This window comes from Mycteria americana, chromosome 24, assembly GCF_035582795.1.
Source record: "Mycteria americana isolate JAX WOST 10 ecotype Jacksonville Zoo and Gardens chromosome 24, USCA_MyAme_1.0, whole genome shotgun sequence".
Taxonomy (NCBI): Eukaryota; Metazoa; Chordata; class Aves; order Ciconiiformes; family Ciconiidae; genus Mycteria; species Mycteria americana.
In genome coordinates, this window is record NC_134388.1 from 2488694 (window position 1) to 2498764 (window position 10071).

The window sequence follows — 10071 nt, forward strand, 5'->3', positions numbered from 1 at the left end:
TATACTGGGGGGGGGGAAGCATTAAATACATGTCTTAGTCCTCCATTTGTTGGCTACAGGGAGGAGAGAGGCAAGTGAAGAAAAGTGTAATAGTATTTACTGTCTGCATAGACATTTTCCATCTCTGGGACTTCAAGGGAATAGAGGCCAGTTCTCATCTGATGCCAATCAACATAGCTCTGCAGAAGAAGCCATGCGCTGTGGCGTGCTTCCTGCCAAGATCAACATCCAAAGCAAAGCTGTGTATTTTACAGTGAAGGAGCAGATAAGCAAGCATAGTGCCTTGGTGTTTGGCTCTGTAAAGCAGACCTAACGATTGAAATGCGTTGTCTAAATGATCAGCCCAGGTTAGAGTGTTAATATAGATTATCCAAATAAAATAAAATACTAGTATAGAGTTACAATGTTAGCTTGACACAGGTTTGAATAACTGTCACATCTGCTGCCCTTAGAAAAGGCAGGTCACAAAGTGTAAGAGCTGGGGAAGAGTTGGTTACAGAGTCTGACTGCAGACCAAGCTTCCAGAAGATGGAAAATGTGGAGTGTTCAAGAAATGCTAAAAAACCTTCCCCTTTGAAGATGCTTTTCCATTATAGAGTCACTCTTAACAATAAAAGTTTGACATTACCTTTAAATTGTGCTTGTGACGCAAGATTGTGGGAGAGGGGGAGACGGCTGCAAGTTAAACAGCCTCGAGCTCTGTTGATGACACAGGCCCGACCTCAAAGGGAGGACCAAAAACTCCACAGAATCCGTTTTATTCCTGTTGGTAAATGTTATGGTGAGGATAGCCAGATACTGCAGCGAGTTGGAAATGCAGATACATGCATGATTTCGGTAAAACCTCCAGCTAATGGTTGTCTTGGATGACTTGCAGTAGGACAGTAGCATCTTCGTTGTCTATGCCTGGGACATTACAGCTTGTTGGCTACTGCTATATAAGTCACCTTCTCCTCAGTGTAGACACAATCCTGGAGGTATTTAAAAAACATATAGACGTAGCGCTTAGGGACATGGTTTAGTCGTGGACTTGGTAGTGTTAGGTTAATGGTTGGACTCGATGATCTTAAGGGTCTTTTCCAACCTAAATGATTCTATGATTCCTTCATGTTTCCATCCTGCCTTGACATTTGTGGGTATTTAACATGCTGCAGCAGAAGACTAAGGTGAAGGAAGATGCCATCGAGGACAGGGGCATCCCTCACAAGACAGGAGCAGTAGAATAAGTGCCTCGACAAAAGGCCCAGGATAAGTGAAGTTTGGGGCCGTGGTACTTCAGGCTTGTGCATGTCAAATCACCTGACTGTGGTTAGAAACGCTGGTGCACAGACAGCACACTTCTTCCTGACAGGGGTTAGTTTGTCGGTGAGGCCGGCTGCTGCCGAGAGCTGCGTTCTTCATCTTGGCCACAGGTTTCCTGTGACCTACAGAACATCACTCTGCTTTCTGGTGAAACAGAAAAGAACTTGCAAATGGAATTTCTTCTATCTCAAGCAAAGAATCATCTCTTCATACAGTTGTGGACACAGACAGAAGGTGGAAATAAGTCTCTTCTTCCACTTAATCATTCCCCATATGGAACAAGTCATATCTGTCCCCCTAAATGACCCAAGACAGTTTACACAACTTTTCACTTTTATCACCCTTCCCGTCCAGCCCTGGCATTGGATCTGTAAGCTATTCTGGGCTAGCATTCCTCTGATAACGCTCACAAATTTCCAGCTGCAGAGTCACTGAGAGCAAGTGACTCAACCCGAGATGTAGTTGCACCTCAGGACATTGACTTGAAAGATAACGGGGTGAAGGGTGGCAATAGTAATTCAGAAATTTCCACATGAAGCGCAACAAGAGGAGAATGAATGCACTGAGAAAATATGCTGGTAAACACGCAGTCACAAGGAAGAAAGGGACACAGAAGAGTCTGTTTATAGCATAGTCATTTCCAGACCTAAACAGGTCATGTTATCTTTCCCACCAAGGACTTGCAGCATCTTTCTGGTCATATGAAAGGGTCTACAGCAAATAGGTGTAGGTGTCTCTGGGAAAAAAAACCAAAACAAAACACAAAAAACAACCCCCACACACAGTAAAAAAAAAAAAAAAACAAAAAACACACACACTAAAATTCCACACCAAATTAAGTTCTAGATTCATATCTGACTCTCAGCTGCCACAAATCAACATAGGTTCACCAAGGCCAAGGAGTCTTCACCAGAACACACCAGCTGATAACTGACCTTTGTCTGCCTCAGCCTGTAATAACATGACTCTTCTGCAGTTTTGTTCTGATAAATAAAACTGGAGCAAACAGTATTTGCCCTGTCATAGGCACAAACACTTCTTTATTTTTTTAGTACTTGTTAGAACCTACACACTAGTGGATTTTGAAACAACGCAGTATAGGCAAAGGCTGTCCGTTGTTGTACACAACATGCAAAGTATTAGTATTTAGCATACACATTTATAAAGCATGAAAAGCCATGGAGAATTAGAATTTCTAGCCTATGTAATAATTTAGTTTGATGCTAGGTATCACCTCTCTTTGGAGGTCTTGCCTATATCCTCTGAACATTAAAGCTAAAACCAAATTGCAATGCTATTTATGTCCGCAGGCAATTCCACTTTTGAAAAAGAATTTGGTGGAAAGCCATTTGCTCCCAAATGAGATGCATACAGAAGTTACATGTAGAAGGGTTGTTTCCAGCAGCTCACAAAAAAGCCCAATTGCATCTCTGGAACTTCAATAAACAAAAGAATTACATCTTTTCTCTCACTGCTGTAGGACGAGAACAGCGGGCTTGCTTCCCCATTCCCAAGCCAAGGGACTTTGTTGCAATGGTGTCACAATGTTTGCCAGGCAGATCTACCCCAAAGCAGAACAAGGCTGTGCCCTGTCTGTCTGCCCGTTGAAACTGTGTTATAATCAGGAAAGGGATGAATGTGTAACCAGAGTAAGAGACAGCAACACGGACGCATGCTCTATCCCTTGTTTTCACAGAGTCCAGGTACCATTCTGCGTGCTGTGAGACAATACAAGCAGAGAAGTTGCTGATGATGGTTGACAGTAGTTGGAGTGCGGTGCAAGACCTATGCACCTGTAATTCAGTCTGCAGTGTTAATAATCCACAGGGCTACTTAATATTTTTCTGTGGTTTTTAAACATAAACTCACTGTCGTTAAAAAGTTACAGAACTTTAAAATGCTCACTTTAAACTTTAAAAAGTTTAAAAGAACTTTTAAAAGTCATGAGCATGTTGAACTTCCCCATACGAACAAGCTGAACCTTCCTGTTTAATATTCAAGTTCCAAACTTCTGTAAGACTTCAACTGTTTGTCCCAGTTCAGGATAGAAGAAGTGACCTGAAACACTGAGAACATTCACAAGGTAGGCAGATAGAAAGTGGTTGTCCTCTCACAATCTGGTTTTCAGAATAATTCTGCCCCAGCTTACCTGGTCAGCATGCGAGTTACGCTATATCCAGCCGTGTGGTCTTTGTCCTGTTGCTCATCCGTCCCACAGGACAGCCAGCTATGCCCATACAGCCACTGCAGCACGATTCCCAACAGTGATTTTTTTTGTAGAAGAAAATTGTCCCTCATCCGATGGCTTGAGGAAATCATGCTATAGCAGTTGAAGTAGTTATTGCCTCTCATTGCTCCCCCTTTACCTTAGCTGCTGCAGTTCACAGTGTCACAGCTCAGGCTCACTTTGCTGCTGGTTGAGGCTACAAAGCCAGGTTTTGCATGGAGGTGGCCAAAGCAAAAGCACACATACCTTTCTCTTGGCACTGCTGGGCAGATGATGGCTTTTGGCAGGGAGTTGGAAGGGAAGGGTGAGGACAGACGTGGCAGGTCACTACAGCCTGTCCATCAAAACCTTAAAGACTCAGCTACATGTCCCTTAAATACAGCTGAAGCTGTTTGCTGCGATCCTGCTTCCAGCAGGCCACTGGTACAGAACCCCAACAGCTCTTCCCACCTACCTGAGTGCAGAATCAGGCATCGTAAACAGCAGATCACACCGCTGTCAGATCCAGCAGATGAGGAGTGAAGTTCTCATCCCAAGCCACACCTGCTGATTATCAGCCCCGTTGATTTGCCAATGCAAAAATGTTTGCTAACTCATGGCAGGCAAAAAGCAACTGATAGAGCTTAACTCATGTGAATAGCTTGTCTAAATTAGGGTCGCTGATTTTGCCTGATAGTCATTTCAGTGATCATTTCTCACTTTCACTGCTGGTAACATTCACCTCCAAAATGCACGAGAAGGTGGCGTGAATTTAGGGCAGTAATCTTTCCACCAGCGTATCTATGCCTGGGAGGCAAACAGCCTTAGCGTAAGCCACAGAAAGAGGTGGTTTGAGCTAGTGACTGACTGCATGGCTGCAGACTGGGCAGTGGTCACACATGCTGCTCTTCCAGGAGAGATGTGGGGAAAATAAGCCTACCTAGTAGGAGGCAACAAACTGATGAAGGTGTAACATCTTCAACCAGAAAGTTGCCTGTTGCTAATATCAACTAGAAACAAGAACCCCAAACCAGGACGTTTTTGCCAGCGTAGCTGCATTCACACAGTGCATTTTTGGAAGCAGTGGTAGTAACAGCTTGGAGGTAAGGGTTTTGTGTTTGGGGTTTCTTTTTCTGCACTCCCAGAGAACATTGCTGCACTGACTAAATGTGGAAATATAAACTAGATCCTCCTGGGCCTTACCCCTAGCAGGTTTCATTGATGGTCTCCATGAACCTCCTGGATTGCTTGTGCCCTGCTGTGCTATCCCTCCAACAGCTCTCAGGACAGTTGAACTCCCCCATGAGGACCACGACCTGCAAACACAAGGCTCACCCATCCCCAGATGAGCTCCCTCCTAAAGAGCCTGTGTCCCCCCATTGCAGCACTCTGGTGATGGGAGCCATCCCACCACATCTCCACGATCCCAACCAGATGCAAGCCCTGTAGCTGCACGCAGGTCTCCAGCTCTTCGCGTTTATTCCCCGTGCTGCCGGCATGACTGCACAGGCACTTCAGAGAGGCACCCCAGCACGTTGACTTCCTAGAAATGGTTTTGGGGACTTCTCCATGACGGTGCCTTATAAGCACTTCTTTGCTCACATGCAAGTGCTGAAGGAGACACCGCTTAAGCTGTTTTGTTGATTTTGTGATCCCTTCCCGTCACGTCACCCGGGCCCTTTGCTTGTTGACCCTGTCCGTCACTCCCTCCCAGGCTGCTGGTTACTGTCCCTCCCCGTCGTTTGTAGTGCTTGTGGTTATCTGGGAAACGGGGAGACTCATTTAAACTCACTGCACTAGAAAAGTAGTTCTGCATTGTACAGAAATTCCACTGAAACCTTACGCCAGGGCTATTCAGTCACTGAGAGTTTAATTACACAGATGTTGCCTCCATACAAAAGCTGTGTTGATATAAGCTATATTGATTTAGTTGTATCAATATGACTATCTTTGATTACATGCAAGTTGTGGATACATCCTCCTCTAGCTGCTGTGAGCTGGGAAGGGTATAGCTCCCTGCAGGGAGTGGCACACAAACACCCACATACACTGTTTTTTCCATGACTGTACCCAGTGTTTTTTTTCAGAATTTCCAGACAGCTACAGCCAAGCCAAACAGATAACACTCCAGATAAATGCTTAGTCCTTTAATTCTCCTGAAAGGAAATTTCCAGGGTGGGGGGAAGAGAGCATTTGGGTTTCTAGCTGTGCTAAAAACTTGTTAGGGGGAAGACACGAGCTTGAGAGGAGTAACCTCTTCAAAGTCCACGTCCTCAAAACAGCAAGCCGGGAAGCCTTTGCCGGGGACTGTTGCGATACTTGCTGCCACCCAAGGGAGACAGAAGAAAGGGCAAGGGAAGGGCTGAATGCCCTTTCTTCATTCTCCCGTCTTCAGCACTCACCTGTTTGCTTTCAGGCTGGGTAAGGCTGGAAGGAAAGCAGAGCTCTGGTATGCTGTCAGGACAGGACAGAGCATCCTGTAACACTGGAGCAGCGACAGCCCGGATTTCACTTTCCTGCTGAAGGAAAGAGGAGGATCCCAGTGGCAGAGGGGGCAGAGGAGGAGCAGAGGAGGACCAGACCAGATCAGAGGAGGATCAGATCAGGCAGAGGAGGACCAGAGGAGGATCAGAGGATCGTGGGCAGAGGAGGATCCCAGTGCTACGATGCCACTGGGAAATTCCCGCATGGTCTTGGCACAGCCACACGCAACAGATTTATCTTCTTAAGCCCAGCCAAAAGCACCGAAGAGGGTTGTTGTCTGACCAGCAGCAAATTCAGAAATGTATGATGCAGAAGAGACCACTCCTGGGGCCGAGGTTGGAGCAGGCTCTCACCCAGGATTATCGATACGCTGCAGGGGGATTATCGATACGCTGCAGGGCTCGAGGGACGCGGCAGCTCCACGCAGGAAAAGCCATCGCTTCTGTTTGTTTCAGTACCCCTGAAGAAGTTTCCTCAGGAGCAGCGGGTATGGAGATTTACTCTGTTCTCAAGTGCTTCTCTGGAGCAACTACCCGCCTACAAAAACAGAACCTGTGCCATCTGCATGACAATTTAAAATAATTGTTAAGTTAAATTTTATTGCTGATATATTAAAAGAAAATCCGTTATCGCAGTTGGCTTGCATGGGATGATGCTGCTTATACTTTGGTAGAATGGACACAGAGAGCCACCAGTTCAGGCTCCTTATATTTTGCACCAGATGCTCTGGGATCACTCAGCAGTAAAATACAGCACGGACAGGGGGAACCTGACACAGAAAGCTTTCAGGTAGGAAAGTGCTTTGTGGATCGGTACCTGTATAAAAATAGGGATTCTCCCCATTAAAACTGGCTGAACACAAGTAATTTTTTTTTTTTTAAGCAAAAAACCCCAAAGGCAATTTTTGGGGGTTTTAGCTTCAATTAAGGGAATAGCTTCATTTAAGGTTTCATTACCAGCAACCGAAACTACGGTATTTTTCACAGATAAACATGAAATTTCAAAGGATCCCACTACCCTTGCAGGGCATTTGCTTCCATCAAAAGACTAGTTTATGTCAAAATCTCCCTTTAGTGAAATCAAGTCAAACAGATCCTTTGAGCGGGATTGGATTTTAGCTGAATTCCAGTTTGCTTTGAGGAACGTGCCCTCCTGTGGGTATCTGTTACAGCTGCAGCAAACCTGCTCCTTTGCGAGCAGGCTTAGTTTCTTCTCTTTCTTTACCAGCACCTTTCTTAAATAAGGTTCCTTCCCCCAGACCAACCCCGATGCTGTAGAGGCTGAGAGGGATGAGATCTGGCTTATGCAACAGGTTGCAAGAAACGAGGAAAAATTAATTCCAGTGATCAGCTTGACACAAGAGGTGACACACAGGTCCCCGATTAAAACTAACAGCCCTGTGATTCCTCCCCAGGTTCCCAGGAGGGAACTGGCTAACTTCCAAGGTTTCTGTAGGACTTTATCGAAGTTGTGTGCTGGGCATTAGCAAGAATTTCAGGACATTGCTGGCAGGGTACACCAACACAGGGAACCTCTGCTTTGGGTTTCATACAATAAGTGACACTTCGGAAAGAATAAGAGCTCATCCGAATGTGGTTTACATTTCTTTTGCAGAGGTACAGATGCCGTGCAGTGGAGAATGGGTGCCGTAAAAACTAAAGAGATAATAGATCTGCAGAAGCATGTTGCAGGTGATACTAAACTGGGAAGGACTTGCAGGCGCTTCTGAAGGATTTCATTAAGCTCTTAGTAAATTTGAGTGATGACTCAAAATAAACATGATGCAATTCCATATGGCCAAATGCAAAGTACGGTGCTTGAGCAGGAGTAAATGACCACAGTATTGCAGGATCAAAAATAACTATTTATGTAGCACTTCTGTAAGAAAGGCCTGGATTTTTCTTACAGAAAAAACCAGAGGGTTGTTTCATTTAGAAAACAAGAGATTGAGGGAAGAAATGAGAACAACCTTCAAACACATCAGCATGTGCTATTAAGAAAAATATATTAATCTGGTCTCCATTTCCCATGGTAAAGGTGGATATTTATGTGGATTAGATGACTTTGCAAAAACTATTCCATCTCTATTTTCTATTTTACTGTTTATTAAGCAATGACACCCTCACGTAAAAGTTGATCTTTTTAAATATCCTTGGCTTAAGGGTCTACAACTCATTAAAAGAGCGACCTGGTTTTGTTTGGAGCTTCTCAAAATCTTACCCAGCACGTCCTTGGTGCTCAGACACACAACTCTCTGAATTTTTCCAGCATAACTCTCGTAGTAAGCTACCAAAAGCAGGTATACTAACCCCAAATCTGCAGACCGACCAAATGCTAACCAGCAAGTCCGGTCTCTCTGATTTATATTGCCTCATTCAGTCACTTTCTCTCTGTCTCTCCCTTTTCCAGTAACTCCTTTCCTGATATGTTAGGTAAGAAAACTAATAATCCTGCGGCGTTTGGAGCTCGCTGTGTTATTGGAGTCTCCATGGGTACAAATTCCACACACTTCCTTGGCTTAGGCTGGGACATACTTTTCAGAAAACGTTACAGAAAAGTACATCATAAAAGCTTTTTATTGCATGTCAATAAGGTGATCCTTGAAATCTTGAACTGTCTGATGGGGATTTTTTGAAGCAATTGAAAAGCGCACATGATGATTCTGCTGGGCTTAACTGGGGAAAAAAACCAACAAAACCCCCACAAACAAAAGTATTCCGTAAAGCTTTATAAAAAAATGCTGCTTTCCTTGGCAGCACCTGCCTTCAAAAACCAGAGAGAAGAACTGAGACCGACCTAGAGCATGTATTGGTTTTCATTATGCAGCCCTTAGTGCCAGAATTAAAATAAACAGGAGAGGACGTGGGGAGCGGAGCACCTCCCTCTCCTGTGATTAAAGCAAGTGTCTCAGCCACCTCACATCTATCAGTCATTTTAAACTTACGAGAAAAGCCAGGATATAGGCCTGGGTTAACTCTGCATGGGTCAGGCCGGCTCCGAAGCAGTGAGGTTGATGTGTGTTGGTGGGAGATGTAATTACCCGCAATAAGAGGCAGGACACATCCCCACTTGTTTTTAAAGCTATCCCTCCATTCATAATCTCTTCTTGAGGAGCAAAACTGTGTTTAATCTTAACCACAAAGCCATGACCAGGCTCATCATCATCAGTATACTATCAAGACCCTTTGGTTGCAAAGAGAAGCCTCTTGGAATTTGAACAACGGAACCATCTTAACTTTCAAATATGTTTACATTTGTCACCTATTACATATGCAAGGTGAAAAAGAGAAAAATCACATTAATAGCACTGTCAGTGTTTCCTTCACCATCTCTTTCTTAGGGACAGACGTAAAACTCAGCCTGCATGAAATGCCAGAAAACAAGAGAATTTGGCTGTTCTTTGCAAAAACGACCAGGACAAGATGGCTCAGCATGAGCTGGGGTTCTTGCAACTACTTAATATTAATTTCCAAGGGAGTTGCTTTAACTATCTGGAAAGGTTTGTACATGCTGATTTGTTTTTATAGGAATCTGTATCCAGAGGAATATCCCAACCCTGCAGGGGCAGAATTTGTGACACCCACTACAAAACCCCTGTTTTTTCCCCCAAAATGAAGGAATAAAGGCCATCCTTATGGATAGATTTTTGTCTGCATGCATTCAGGACACCTGCCGCTGCCTTGCTGGCGAGGCCAGGCAGTCATGTCCGGACTGGAAATGTAAGCCTAGGGCTACAAATCCCCTTCTTCACACAGCACAATCTTTGGAGTCTCTCCTGGTCACTCAGGGAAGGGATTTCAAGGAAACTCCACCTGAAATCTGCTGAGTTTCCAGCCTGAACCGTTTCCAGGAGGGCAGAGGATGTCCGTGCTGGACAACACCGATTCCCACCGCAAGCGATGTTCATTTAAGGGGAGAAAGCGTAGAGCCGATGTAGCTGCTGCTTTTGCAATTCTCTGTGTCCAGACACTATAGTTTAGGCTTCATTTTCTCTCCACCGCCAACATAAAAACGTCAGTTACATCTTCCCACCCGTCAGCAGGTGCTATGTGGGTTTTCCCCGGTGCCGTATCCCAAAG